Below are 15,621 nucleotides of genomic sequence, written 5' to 3'. Positions count from 1 at the left end.
ATAGCTAAACAGAGTATAGATATTTGAGGCTGCAGCAACCGCAGGAATGGAGGGTAGACCTGGGAACACTGCTCTCCAGGTCTCTCACTCCTACCTGGAGGTCCTGCTGCAGGATCTGAAGGGCTGCAGTGAGGTGATCTTTCCCAATGACAGGAGGAAAAGGATAACTTCTCCAATCAAGCAGCAGGGGTTGTGCTCCCTCCAACCCAGAGACAGTGCGCCAAAGAATGCAGGATCTCAAGAGGACAGGAAAAGTGACTGGTAGAACACTTTCAGGCACCAAGCACCACAATGACTTTTTCAGCATTCTCCTGCACAGCACAACACACTTTGCAGCTGCTTCACATCCCCGCCTAAACAGCCAACAGTGTCACACACCCTCAGCCTATTGCACTCTCACATCCACCCTTCCCTTCCCTTGTTGTCCTTCCCTGCTATCCACACAAGCCATGAACACTCAGCTCCCTGCCTTCTCTCCTTGCAGAATAGAGCACACAAGCTCCGGGAGAGGCAGAGACCCATGGGGAGGGGTGGCTCTCCAGTATCAGGTAACATGTGCCCACCTGCTCCACTTGGAAGAAGATCTTGTTCCAGGAGGCTGCAGATGTAAGCAGCGACCTGTCATGAGAGCCCGTGCCTTCTGAAGCACAAGCACACAGACATGTCGCGAGAGCTGATCCTCGGCCTGTCTTGGGGGTCTCTCCTCCTGCCAGCTGGATTTCAGTGTCCATCCCATCTGCCCTACGGCAGAGAAGGTAGCTGGTGTTTCTGCCGATGGGTGTTGCTTCTCCTCTTGGCCCTCCTCAGAGGTGCAAAGGGGAGCTACATAAGCTGCTCTCACGCCGTTGGCAGCAAGGAAGCATAGCTGAAGGTGAGTACAGTGCTCGACAGGTGTGCCTTCCAATAAGTTAGCAATTACCTGTCAAGCAGTGATAGCACTCAGAGATGTCCTCTGGACAGCAGCCTCTCATCTCGCAATGGCTGGAACTCTTCAGTTTCACTGAACAAAGGCTTCCTAGCCTGTCAGTTTCACTGAAGAAGCGCTGTCCAGTTGCCTTGGTGATCCTGGCAAGTTGCTGACAGCTCGGAAAACAGATGCCCTCGCCGTTAAAGCCAGAACTGAGGGTTAAAACAATACTTAATTACCTATGATAATTAAATGCTCACCTTCAAACCTGCCCGGGTGAAACCCAGAAGTGGGTGGGTGATGTTGGGATCCCAACCCAATGTCATGTTTATGAGATTTAACTCCCAGAATGCACCCAAACCCACCTCCCCTTGCCTGGGAAAATCCCCCCTTGATATTACTAGATGTTACAGGTCGTCTTCAGATATAGTCCTGACAACTGACTAATTAGTTAAGAGTAAAGTGATTTCAAGTATTTGAAAATGCATTTTTTCTATAGTTAAAAAGAATTCTTTCCTATGTGATCTTGCCAACTGTGCCGGTATGCATTGCAGCTACCTTCCTCAATAATCCCCTGTTGCCATTCAGTTTCCTCTCTTCATTTTAAATAAATATTTTAAATTAGATTACTATAGACATCAGACACAAATGCCTTATTTGAGGCTTATATTTATCTATTACTTGGATCATCGTATTTAAGCTATCAGAATGGAAGAGTGGAATTACAGTACACTTGTAAAATATTAACTGTGGCTTGTAGTTTTGCATTTTTTGTTCATTGTAAAACTGTCTTAATTCATCATTTAAATATTATAATACGTCAACTGCAAATTAAATCAGTCTTGTACAGGCCACTGCTGACCTGTAAAATCAAAAGGTATCTTTTGAGTATTACATTAATAAACTGCCTAAATGAATTAAAAGCTGTTGTTTATGCAGTGTATGCTATGGTGTGTTATCATTAATTAAAGAACAGTGCCCTGCCAGTCACCACTTTAATCCTTTCCAATGGGTGTTGTTCTATTAGATTCAGGGAAGGCACTCTGCAGGCCCTTTCTTACCTACGAACATACGAATTAGGAGAAGTAGGCCATTCGGCCCCTCAAGCCTGCTCCGCCATTCAATAAGATCATGGTTGATCTGTTTGTGTCTCAAATTCCACACTCCCATTTACCCCCAATAACCTTTGATTCCCTTGCCTAACAAGAAGCTATCTACCTCCGCTTTAAAAATATTCAATGACCCCCCACCTCCACCACCTTGAGGCAGAGAGTTCCAAAGTCGCACAACCGTGAGAGAAAAAATTTCTCCTCATCTCTGTCCTAAAAGGGCAACCCTTAATTTTAAAACAGTGCCCCCTAGTTATGGACTCACCCACAAGAGGAAACATCCTCTCCACATCCACCTTATCAAGACCATTCAGGATCTTATACATCTCAATCAAGTCTCCTCTCACTCTTCCAAACGCCAGTGAAAATAAGCCCAGTCTGTCCAACCTTTCCCAAGACAACCCGCTCATTCCAGGTATCAATCTAGTAAACATCCTCTGAACCGTCTCCAACACATTTACATCCTTCCTTAAATAAGGAGACCAAAACTGCACCCAGTATTCGAGATGTGGTCTCACCAATGCCCTGTATAACGGAAGCATAACATCCTTACTTTTATTTAAATTCCTCTTGCAATAAAGGATAGCATTCCATTAGCCTTCTTTACGACTTGCTGTACCTGCATACTAACTTTTTGTGACTCATGCACTAGAACACCTAAATCCCTCTGCACCTTGGAATTCTGTAGTCGCTTTCCGTTTTAAGTAATACTCTGCTTTTTATTCTTCCTGCAAAAGTGAATATCTTCACATTTTCCCACATTATACTCCATCTGCCAGATTTCTGACCACTCACTCAACCTATCTTTAATGGGTCTGCAAGCTCCTTATATCCTCTTCAAAACATACTTTCCTACCTATCTTTGTGTCATCAACAAATTTAGCTACCATGCCATCGCTCCCCTCATCTAAGTCATTGATATAAATTGTAAAAAGTTGAGGCCCCAGCACAGACCTCTGCGGGACTCCACTTGTCACATCCTGCCAATCAGAAAAGGACCCATTTATGCATACTCCCTGTTTTCTGTCAGCCAGCCAATCTTCTATCCATGCTAATATGTTACCCACTACACCATGAGCTCCTATGTTGCAAAATAACCTTTTATGTGGCATCTTGTCAAATGCCTTCTGGAAATCCAAGTACAGTACGTCAACGGGCTCCCCTTTATCCACAGCGCATGTTATTGCTTCAAAGAACTCCAACAAATTGGTTAAACATGATTTCCCTTTCGGAGTTTGCAAGTTCTCCCTGTGACCGCGTGGGTTTTCGCCGGGTGCTCCGGTTTCCTCCCACAGCCAAAGACTTTCAGGTGATAAGTAAATAGGCCGTTGCAAATTGCCCCTAGTGTAGGTAGGTGGTAGGGAATATGGGATTACTGTAGGGTTAGTATAAATGGGTGGTTGTTGGTCGGCACAGACTCGGTGGGCCGAAAGGGCCTGTTTCAGTGCTGTATCTCTAAATAAATAAATAAAACCATGCTGACTATTCCCGATTACCTTGAGTTTTTCTAAGTGCCCAGCTATAGCCTTTTAAAATGATTGATTCTAACACCTTCCCACCACAGACGTCAAGCTAACTGGCCTATAGTTACCTGCCTCCCCCATACACCACCAACACCCCCCCCCCCCCCCACAACCCCCAAACATGGCATGGCCTCTATGTGACTCCAGATCCACAGAAATCTGTTTGACTCTTAACTGCCCTCTGAAATGGCCTAGCATGCCACTCAGTTATATTCAAGACAGGGGCTCATGACCACCTTCTGAACAGCAAAATGGCCATGAAGGATAGGCAATAAATACTGGCCTTTCCAGTGACGCCCACATCCCATGAATGAAGAAAAAAAAGGAGTATCTATCATTTAAATGCAAAATAGAGAAAGCTGCACTCGTATGCAGATGATTTAAGACTGGAAGAAAACTAGTACAGAACAGTTAATCCCAGTTAGATCACAATGTAATCTCTTCTAATGCATGTAATATTGTCCAAATATAAGAGCACAAGTCAGGACTGATATTCACAGATCTATACCATAAGTCTGAAAAAATACAAACAACTATTTAAAATGGTGCAGTTTTTATGGAATACAGGAAGAATAAAAAACCTAAACTTCATCTGATCTGTGTTTTATAAAATAAAACTGCTGCAGAAAAATTGCTTTTCTGTTCTGTAAACTAAATCAATGACTTGTACAAAGACCAATTCTATCTGGAGCCAATAATGTGAATGGTAGAACCTCAGCCACCCCAAGAATTGGGTAATTTTGTGGAAGGATGAATGTTGGTTTACAATGGTTTTTTGTTGCAATCGTGCAAAAGAGGAAAGAAAAAATGCCTGTTATTTGCACATACACATTCCACACTGCATTTTGTGCATGAGAAAAATAGTTGGCTTCCGAACCTTTAGGACTTTACATAACCACTACTACAGGTAGCAATTTGCAACAGCAGGAGTTTGAGTACAACAGCAACTGAATTATTATTCCTGACAACTCGATGGAAACCAGAGGATTGAGAAAGTTGAACTGAACACTTAGCTTAAGAAAACATTCTCTGACCCTGACATCAACTCAAAGACTGTGGTCAAAATTATGCTGCATTCTTTGATTTGTTTAGGTTTATCTTGTCTTGACACTGATTGTACAAAAAAAAAATCCTTATTTGCACAAAAATTGCATCAAAAGACATAATTTCAGTCAATAGCCAGATGAAAATGTTTTGCATTGTTAACCCACAGTTCAGCACTCTAATTTCCAGTAAGGTCAACTGGAATTTCATCTAATCACTCGACTACAGGAGTTTTTCCACGATATTTGACCCCTTATGTGTGTGTTCCTTTGTACCAACACACAATATATAGTACCCAAAATTCTTGGGGACCTGCTCCACTAACAATGTGGCATGGTGGGATTTCCATTCACCAGCCTGCTGCACACCTGACCCTGTCCCAAATAGCGATGAACCATTTTCCGCATCATTGGAGCACTCTCCTCATGGCAAGTTAAGGGGGCTATTCTATACTGGCTGAGGATACTTAGGAAAGTGAAACATTTTCACAATTTCAAATCTGCTATCGGGAAGCCCAGAATTAAAACATATTGTAGACCCCAGATCTACCAGGGTCTGGTGTGGGACAGTGGTATGCCTACCTGCATAAAGAAGCACCCACCTATCCTCACCTTTAGCAGAATTTGGCATAGCAAAAGATGTTTTATTTTAAAATAGGGTTGGTAGCCCAGCAGAATTGGGTCCTACACCAAATTCCAGGCCATTAATCCTGACTGCGCTACAATTGAACCCCACCACTGCACTGCCATCAAGTCCATTTGGGGTAGGTATACCCACAGTGCTGTTAGGAAAGGAGTTCCAGGATTTTGACCCAGCGACAGTGAAGGAACGGCGATATAGTTCCAAGTCAGGAGGGTGTGTGACGTGAAGGGGAACTTGCAGGTGGTGGTGTTCCCATGTATTTGCTGCCCTTGTCCTTCCAGTTGGTAGAGGTCGCGGGTTTGGAAGGTGCAGTCTAAGGAGCCTTGGTGCATTGCTGCAGTGCATCTTGTCGATGGTACACACTGCTGCCACTGTGCGTCAGTGGTGGAGGGAGTGAATGTTTGTAGATGGGGTGCCAATCAAGCGGGCTGCTTTGTCCTGGATGGTGTTGAGCTTCTTGAGTGTTGTTGGAGCTGCACCGATCCAGGCAAGTGGAAAGTATTCCATCACACTCCTGACTTGTGCCTTGTAGATGGTGGACAGGCTTTGGGGAGTCAGGAGGTGAGTTACTCACCTCAGGATTCCTAGCCTCTGACCTGCTCTTGTAGCATGGTATTTATATGGCTACTCCAGTCCAGTTTCTGGTCAATGGTAGCCCCTAGGATGTTGAGAGTGGGGGATTCAGCGATGGTAATGCCGTTGAATGTCAAGGGGAGATGGTTAGATTCTCTCTTGTTGGAGATGGTCATTGCCTGGCACTTGTGTGGTGCGAATGTTACTTGCCACTTATCAGCCCAAGCCTGGATATTGTCCAGGTCCTGCTGCATTTCTGCACGGACTGCTTCAGTATCTGAGGAGTCACGAATGGTGCTGAACATTGTGCAATCATCAGTGAACATCCTCACTTCTGACCTTATGATTGAAGGAAGGTCATTGATGAAGCAGCTGAAGATGGTTGGGCCTAGGACACTACCCTGAGGAACTCCTGCAGTGATGTCCTGGAGCTCAGATGATTGACCTCCAACAACCACAACCATCTTCCTTTTTGCTAGGTATGACTCCAGCCAGCAGAGGTTTCCCCCCTGATTCCCATTGACCTCAGTTTTGCTGGGGCTCCTTGATGCCATACTCGGTCAAATGCTGCCTTGATGTCAAGGGCAATCTCTCTCACCTCACCTCTTGAGTTCAGCTCTTTTGTCCATGTTTGAACCAAGGCTGTAATGAGGTCAGGAGCTGAGTTGCCCTGGCGGAACCCAAACTGAGCATCACTGAGCAGGTTATTGCGAAGCAAGTGCCGCTTGATGGCACTGTTGATGACACCTTCCATCACTTTACTGATGATTGAGAGTAGGCTGATGGGGCGGTAATTGGCCGGATTGGACTTGTCCTGCTTTTTGTGTACAGGACATATCTGGGCAATTTTCAACATTGCAGCGTAGATGCCAGTGTTGTAGCTGTACTGGAACAGCTTGGCTAGGGGCGCGGCAAGTTCTGGAGCACAGGTCTTCAGCACTATTGCCGGAATATTGTCAGGGCCCATAGCTTTTGCAGTATCCAGTGCCTTCAGTCGTTTCTGGATATCAAGCGGAGTGAATCGAATTGGCTGAAGTCTGGCATCTGTGATGCTGGGGACTTCAGGAGGGGGCCGAGATGGATCATCAACTCGGCACTTCTGGCTGAAGATTGTTGCAAATGCTTCTGCCTTATCTTTCGCACTGATGTGCTGGGCTCCACCGTAATTGAGGATGGGGATATTTGTGGAGCCACCTCCTCCAGTTAGTTGTTTAATTGTCCACCACCATTCACGGCTGGATGTGGCAGGACTACACAGCTTAGATCTGATCCGTTGGTTATGGGATTGCTTAGCTCTGTCTATCGCAAGCTGCTTACGCAGTTTAGCATGCAAGTAGTCCTGGGTTGTAGCTTCACCAGGTTGACACCTCATTTTGAGGTATGCCTGGTGCTGTTCCTGGCATTCCCTCATGCACTCTTCATTGAACCAGGGTTGGTCTCCTGGCTTGATGGTAATGGTAGAGTGGGGGATGTGATGGGCCATGAGGTTACAGATTGTGGTTGAGTACAATTCTGCTGCTGCAGCTGATGGCCCACAGAGCCTTATGGATGCCCAGTTTTGCATTGCTAGATCTGTTCGAAATCTATCCCATTTAGCATGGTGATAGTGCCACACAACATGATGGATGGTATCCTCAATGTGAAGGCGGGACTTTGTCTCCACAAGGACTGTGCGGTGGTCACTCCTACCAATACTGTCATGGACAGAAGCATCTGCGGCAGGCAGATTGGTGAGGATGAGGTCAAGTATGTTTTTCCCTCGTGTTGGTTCCCCCACCACCTGCTGCAGACCCAGTCTAGCAGCTATGTCCTTTAGGACTTGGCCAGCACGGTCAGTAGTGGTGCTACCGAGTCACTCTTGGTGATGGACATTGAAGTCCCCCACCCAGAGTACATTTTGTGCCCTTGCCACCCTCAGTGCTTCCTCCAAGTGGTGTTCAACATGGAGGAGTACTGACTCATCAGCTGAGGGAGGGCGGTAGGTGGTAATCAGTAGGAGGTTACCTTGCCCATGTTTGACATGATGCCATGAGACTTCATGGGGTCCGGAGTCAATGTTGAGGACTCCCAGGGCAACTCCCTCCTTACTGTATACCACTGTGCCACCACCTCTGGTGCATCTGTCCTGCCGGTGGGACAGGACATACCCGGGGATGGTGATGGCAGTGTCTGGGACATTGCCTGTAAGATATGATTCCGTGAGGATGACTATGTCAGGCTGTTGCTTGACTAGTCTGTGGGACAGCTCTCCCAACTTTGGCACAAGCCCCCAGATGTTAGTAAGGAGGACTTTGCAGTGTCGACAGGGCTGGGTTTGCCGTTGTAGTTTCCGGTGCCTAGGTCGATGTCGGGTGGTCCGCGGGTGGTCCGTCCAGTTTCATTCCTTTTTATTGACTTCGTAGTGGTTAGGTGCAACTGAGTGGCTTGTAAGAGTTAACCACATTGCTGTGGGAGGCCAGACCAGGTAAGTACAGCAGACTTCCTTCCACATTAGTGAACCAGATGGGTTTTTACAACAATCGACAATGGTTTCATGGCCATCATTAAACTAGCTTTTAATTCCAGATGTATTAATTAAATTCAAATTCCACCTTCTGTTGTGGTGGGATTCAAACCCATGTCCCCAGAGAAATACCCTGGGTCTCTGGGTTACTAGTCCAGTGGTAATACCACTACACCACCGCCTACCCACTTATATATCCACTTTTCTTTTGAAAGTTACTATTGAATCTGCTTCCACCATCCTTTCAGACAAAATATCCTAGATCACTACAACTCACTGTGTAAAAAAAATTCCTCCATACCTCCCCACTTGCTTCTTTTTTGTGAATTATCTTAAGCCTGTGCCCTCTGGTTACCAACCCTCTGCCAGTGGAAACAGTTTCTCCCTATCTACACTATCAAAACCCCTCATCATTTTGAACAACTCAATGAAATCTCAAACTTCTTTGCTCCAAGAACAATCCATCTTTGCCACTCAGTTGATACAATGGAAATAATGACAACTTATGACAAACTATATACAACACAGTTTGCAGATCCAGCTGGTGGGATGTCGGACCACTGGCAAGATTGGTTTGTTGTGGTTACCCAACCTCAATCACTGGAACCAGTCCAAGCTGGGAGCTCCTCAAAAAGTAGCAACAGCTTAAACACAACAAATTTTAGATATTTCTTGTGGCTCTGAACATTTTAGCTCTACTGTGTAATACTAACCATTACAAATGTAAAGTAAGTCATTATTCTAACGTTATATGAAAAAATAGGTTTGAAAGCGGAATAGACCTTTCCGTGATCAAAAGAATTAAACTACTGGGTAATGACAAATACATGTGGTGGAGTAGCTCTTGTGGTCAGGTACTAATCTCCGCGCTCGCAAGCTTGCTTTAATCCCCATTCTTCCGTGAAGCCAATTCTCTTCAACGGGTGAGTTCCACTGGCTCCTGGCCAGGCAACGTACAGCATTTTGCTGCAGTGCAGCACTCCCCCGCCGGGGAAGGAAATGGACCGAGAGCCCTCACTGTCGGAGGTCTCCCGACCTAAGGCTCAGTGCTGGAGAAAGGAGAGTGGAATGGGTTTCTATCAGAGACACGTAGTTGTGGTAGTGGAAAAAATTAAATATGGTTTGAAAACAAGCCCCCTATCAGAGGAGGAAGGGACGGTCTCCTGTACTTTGAGCAGCTTCATCACAAGGTGTTACTTTCATCTTGTATTCAAATAAATAACTTTACCCTCCGCAGAGTGAAGCCCGACGCAGTTTGCGTGTATTGGTAAATTGTATAATGTACTTTCTCTCTACACTTTACTCAACCCGGTGAAGCATATTTGAGACAGCTGTGAAAAAGGTTAATTAATAGCGAGATTAAAGCGCATTCACAGCACAATTATAGAACAAAAACACAATAGCGAACCTCTGCTATATGGAGAATGTCCTCCACACTCTCGGTCTTTGCCTCACCCCAAACCACAGCAATGGGACCTCCTAATGAAAACGGTTAAATTTCAGGTTTTGTCGCTTCACAACTGTTACCAAAGTTATTTCAATCCGATTGTCGAACATCGAGTTCCCAAACTACCAAAAAGGGACAACATTTGCGCGTCAAGCCATTCCGTTTTATTGCAAATTATGGTATTTTCGTAACTTACTTTCATACAAACTTTGTTTTGAATTAGTTGAGAATCCACGCTTTTCGTTTTTTTTTATTAATAGTGCTTGACAGAATTATCCTGGTCCGGATGCATCGGTTTAATTAAATCAAAAACAGTTCAAAACGTTCCCGTGAAAGTATCTTTACTAAGTAACTAAGGTAGCGCATTACCACACGCAACCCTTTAACAGACTCCCATTTGCAATGAAATATTAATGTAAAAACCAAAAGGACTCAATGCAACAACGTGACACAACATACCTTATCTCTGTCCGAAGAGCCTTATCTCACTTGTACAGTTTATCAGTGATGTCGCTTTTGCTCAGACTCCGGCAGGTGCACAGCCGTTCATTCTGCGCTCTCTCTTAAGATTTACTGTCAGGATCCTCAGCCCTTTTTATACAGTTGGGAAATCCAGTTGGTTGTTTCCCTTCTATGTGAGTTGGACTGTTTCTTTCCCCCTGTAGGGATGTTTGTTTTCGTGTAGCTGTGAGAACTGCACCGAACAGCTGTTTATGGCTCTCTTTAGCCTCTCCTCCCCAAACCCTCAGCACAAGATCCTGGGAAAGTTTGTCTTCTACTGAACTTTCTCTCTCTAGCTCTCGCTGTGTGTGTGTGCGGCTCATCACGTGGGTCCAGGCGACGCCCGACGTTCACATCAGCCCAGTTCTGTACCCTTCCCCCTCACTCACCAAACACTAATATATAAAATTATTATAACCTTTCAAAGAGAGCTTTTCAATAAAATGACCACAGTTAGTTTCAATGCAATTATATTTCAAAAAGGCTTTACAAATGCTTCATGGGACACATGGATGAATAGATTTCCAGCATTTGTATCATCACAAATTATTAACAGGTCTGGTTGAAAATTAAATAGCACCTTGCGTTTTAGTAACGTTGCACTTACTAAACCTGCCAGTTTGGCAGGAGCACCTAAAGTTACTAAACGCATGTTCTGCTCACTGGCCTCCAACTGCCAAGTAAACTTTTATCATGAGAATTTTTAACTTAAAAGCTTTAACATGGTTGAAAAGAACATCAGAAATGTTCAAAGCAGTCACAGCAACAATTCGGCAGACGAAGCAATGCACAAACACCCACGCCAGGTGATCTCATGCTGTGAGAAAACCGAATCGAAGTGTTTTCGTGTTTGCTCCTCCTCCGTTGGTGCAATGCAAAATCCGCTCAATCAAGATGTGCTGTAGAACTAAAAAAAACTAATCTGATGGCTACGTATTCGCAATATTTGTGATCTGGTTGTGCAGACAACTAAATCTGACTAAACCTCTTAAAATAATATTGGGCAGATTATGGTACATTGTTGTCTACCTACCTATTCATTGGTGTTATGCTCATTATTTAAAAAATGCGCGAGGGAATGAAAATTAATCAGCACATAGGAATGTGGGAGCATGCAAACAACATCCAGATCATTCATCATCCAGGTCCTGTTTCAGGCCACATTGACTATTTTTCATCTTTTCCCTAGCTCCATTCCACAAATACTGTATATCTTGGTTGGTGGATCATAAATTGCTCCAGCTTCCCTTTGAATACCACAGCTGAGTCCTTGCTCATTACTCTAGCTGATGGTCCAACTCATAAATCGACGAAAGCTGAAGGATGTAAAAAAGGTCATTTAGCCCATTCCATCTGTTCCCACCATAAACCAGATATTCTGTGTCAAATTGTAAACTCTATCAACCCTGTGTAACTTATCTTTGACTCCAGGTGTAAGCGAAGCTTCATTGTATTATGGTCTACTAATAATTCAAAGTCAGGTTGACACAACAAAATGAATCACCCAATAATTTGCATGAAGCACCGTAAAGTGTGAACTAATTGCTAAAATATTGAATTGTCAGATAATTTGAATGAAGTGAGTTTGAATTAAGAGAGAACAGTAAATAAATTCTGCTTAACATTTACCTCTCAATCAACAGCAATCTGGATTGCTGTTTGTGAGATATTGTGGTTTACAAACTGGCTGCCACATTGGCCTACCTTACAACAGTCATAGTTTCATAGAGTTATACAGCACAGAAACAGGCCCTTCAGCCCATTGTGTCTGTGCCGGTCAGTCACTGCACTTAAAAATAATTAGTTGACTGTGAAGTGCTGAGGACCTGAAGGAGACCATATAAATGTAAGTTTTTATTCCTTATGTCAGACCTTCTGTTTTCAAAGTTTTGGCCAAGCTTGCAGCCTTTCTGCAAGAGAGATGCTGGATACAATAGATTTTAGATCATATCATTAAAACTGGCCAGTCTGGATTTTGTTTTCTTTTTCAGGTTTCCCAGGACTGCGGGTGTCAGTGCTTGCAGGCACCAATCAACATTGAGCAATGGACCTCTATAAAGTATCACTGATACTTTTCCTTATCAGGGCAAGTAATTATTTGTTTTCTACAGTGCAAGCACTCAAGGTAAGCCAGTGATTAAGTAGCAGGTAGATAAAATAGATGGCTGAGTGTATCCAACACTACAGGTAACTTGCATCAAAGAAACCCAGGGGATAGGTAAAAGGTCACTCAACCCATTTCACAGCCGTTATTTCACCAGTTCTCAGTTCTGAATCTTGAGAGACTTGGAAATGTTGGTATTCAGATAGATCTGGATGCCCTGGTACACAAATCACAGAAAGTTAACATGCAGGTACAGCAAACAATTAGAAAATCAAATGGTATATTAGCCTTCATTGCAAAGGGATTGGAGAACAAGAGTAAAGATGTTTTACTGCAATTGTACAGGGCCTTGGTGTGACCACACCTGGAGTACTGGTCTCCTTGTCTAAGGAAGGAAAAACTTACCTTAGAGGGAGTGCGATGAGAGTTCCTTTAACTGGTTCCTGGCATGAGAGCATTGTCCAATGATAAGAAATTGAGTAGGCTAGAGTCATTATGACACAGAAGGAGGCCATTCAGCCCATTGAGTCCATGGTGGCTATCTAGGCCTACATTCCCTAGAATTTAGAAAAATGAGAGCTGATCTCTTTGAAACATATAAAAAATCTTAAGGGGCTTGACAGCATAGATGCTGAGAGGATGTTTCCCTTGGCAGGGGAATCTAGAATTAGGCTGAATAAGAAGTCAGCCGTTTAGGACTGAGATTAGGAGAAATTTTTTCACACAAAGGGTTGTGAACCTTAGGAATTCTCCAGCGCAGAGAGCTGTGGATGCTCAGTCATTGAGTATATTCAAGTCAGAGAGTGACAGACTTTTGGATACTAAGGGAAGCAAGCGATATGGACATACTGTGGGAAGGTGTAGCTGAGGTAAAAGATCAACCGTGATTTTATTGAATGGCGGAGCAGACTTGAGAAGCTGAATGGTCTATTCCTGCTCTTATTTCTAATGGTCTTATGTTCAGTAATGCAAAACTGCAGTTTGGAGCAATTCTCACACATATTTCCTATTATTTAGATTCAACTATTTACTGCATGTACAAGCATGTTTGGCAGTTCGGTTCTGATAACTGGTGTTATGGCTATTATGAAGCAGCCTCTTCCCTCCTAAACATGCATATCAATGTGGAACAAAATGTGGGGGGGCAGTGAAAAAGAAAAATAGATTGTCCAATACTTTGTACTTTTAGTGATATGGACCCTTCATACACCACGTTCCAACCACTTCCTCCCCACAGATCCTGCAGAGGTATAATTTTGGTGGTTAGAAGTAAGTGTTTAGTTGGTTTCAATTTAGCTTATATTAATGATTATAACATCAGTTGTCATAATCATATAGGTCCTGGAGCTAATATGTGAAGTGGGAGGAAAATCACTAATTGACTGGAGCATCATGATATTTTTACTTGTGTGCGCAGAACATGGTTTCCCCAGTAGCTTCAATGATTCATTGTCACAACTGTCATTCTATCTTTTTACAATATAATTAATATTTCACCTTATTTTCAGCTCATCTTACCTACATCTTTTGCTCCATACAAATTGTAACACACTAAAAAGTATGAAAACAATCTAACTGTTTCCAATCTATGTATTTTAATTATGTATACATGAAACATTCTAACTCTGGGATAGATTATAATATTTACGATCTTCTCTGTTCTCTTGTTTGTTTCTGTCCTTAGCTTTATTTGTTCTGTTTCATGATTGCTTTCCTTTCTTCCTCTGCTTCCATTTCTCATGAGTTCTTTCATTTCATTTTACTTTTCTCTCACCCATTCCCCAATTTCCCTCTGCCTAGTGTGAAAGACAAAAGACAGTTTGTGCACTGTGGCAAAATAACCATCAAGAGAAAACTGAAAAATCATAAATTTTCTTTAAGAATCTCTACAGCTGTTTCAGCTTTTTGCTTAGTGTAGAACATTGACAGAAGATTCTTCCTGTGCCCAGGTTTGGATTATGGTCCCTATGGAAACTGGACATCAATGTTTGAACATCAATGTTTAGACTTCAGGGCCACAAAAGTTGATAAGGCCCAAAAATAGGCATGGGGATTGTGATGTGCAATCAACCTGTGCTCCTTCCTTCCAGTGTAGGCAGGATGCAAACTTTGTGCTGCCCTACTTATTACCATGATTGTAACATGCAGCCAGTGCTAAGTGCCCCGCTGAGTGGCTGCATGCCAGAGCAGGGGGTGTAATATCATGTGAGGCTAGCAACAGTTAAAGCTAGCCTGCTCTATATAAAGCAGGCTGCACCTCACAAAAGGGTGATGCATTCTGGCTGCAGCAGGTGCTGGAAGTGGCTGGAGAAGAGTGTCCAAGCAGGAAGAACACTGAAAAATGGTGCAACCGGGGAAACAGCATGCTCCAGTGTTCTCTGGCGTAGCACTGGAGTCCATGGTGCAGAGGTGGACAAGAGGAGAGAGGTCCTCTATCCACAGAGGACCAGGAGCCCTCCAGACAGACAAGGCAAAGGCAGTGGGAGCAAACAGCTGTCGCAGTCAATGCAAGTAGTGTAGCCAAAAGGACCTGGATGCAGTGCCACAAGAAGTTCAATGACCTCACACGCGTGGTCAAGGTCAGTGAATGTATCTTCAAATGCCATTGCCTTCCAAATGAACCATTCACCTCACGCACTCCTCAATTCAACAGCGCACTCCCTTCACTCACCTACCAACAATCTCTATTTGTCACAACATATACCTCACATTCATAGCATCACCTCACCTTCCAACACTTAGCACTGCTGGAAGTCTCACACCCACATCTCTCAGTTTTCACACACTGCCAGCTATTCAATCATGAGCGTCACATCACCCAAACATAATGCACCACACTAACTGATATACTTCCCTCTCTCTTGCAGGACAAGGTGGCAAATAACTGCAAACAGCAGCGCCTAACCTGTGGGGAACAGACATAGCTGCATGTCCTCAGCCCCATGGAGGAGATGGTGCTTGGCATCATTGGAGTGGCCATGACTGAGGCCGTGGCCAGTGTTGGGGCTGAAACCATCAAAGATGATGGTAAGCTTCACACCTAATCCTCCTTCTCACAACCCACTTCCCCATCATCTCACAATCTCTTCTGATTTGTAAGCTTCAGATGGTTTAAGCATGTACCTCTTGTTTTTCCCCCTCCCTTCACACTCTACCCTTGTGTCTTCTCTTTTCAGATACCCAAGAATTGCAAGCTGATCAGGCTGTGGCGGAAGAGCAAGAACTGGAAGAAGAGACTGATGATGAAGAAACACCTCCACTCCCTTTC

General features: G+C 43.9%; 1 protein-coding gene across 1 annotated transcript in view; it reads right to left on the bottom strand.

The window, feature by feature from the left end:
* LOC137371409 (serine protease 23-like) overlaps positions 1–10,676 on the bottom strand; it is a 32,838-nt gene extending 22,162 nt beyond the window's left edge. The window contains exon 1 of the mRNA XM_068033970.1: positions 10,208–10,676. The gene's annotated coding sequence lies outside the window, so the exon portion shown is untranslated. The remainder of the gene's footprint in view (positions 1–10,207) is intronic.
* Between the last annotated feature and the right edge of the window lie 4,945 nt (positions 10,677–15,621).

The sequence above is a fragment of the Heterodontus francisci genome, chromosome 6, assembly GCF_036365525.1.
Source record: "Heterodontus francisci isolate sHetFra1 chromosome 6, sHetFra1.hap1, whole genome shotgun sequence".
NCBI lineage: Eukaryota > Metazoa > Chordata > Chondrichthyes > Heterodontiformes > Heterodontidae > Heterodontus > Heterodontus francisci.
This window is presented reverse-complemented; position numbering and strand designations above follow the sequence as displayed.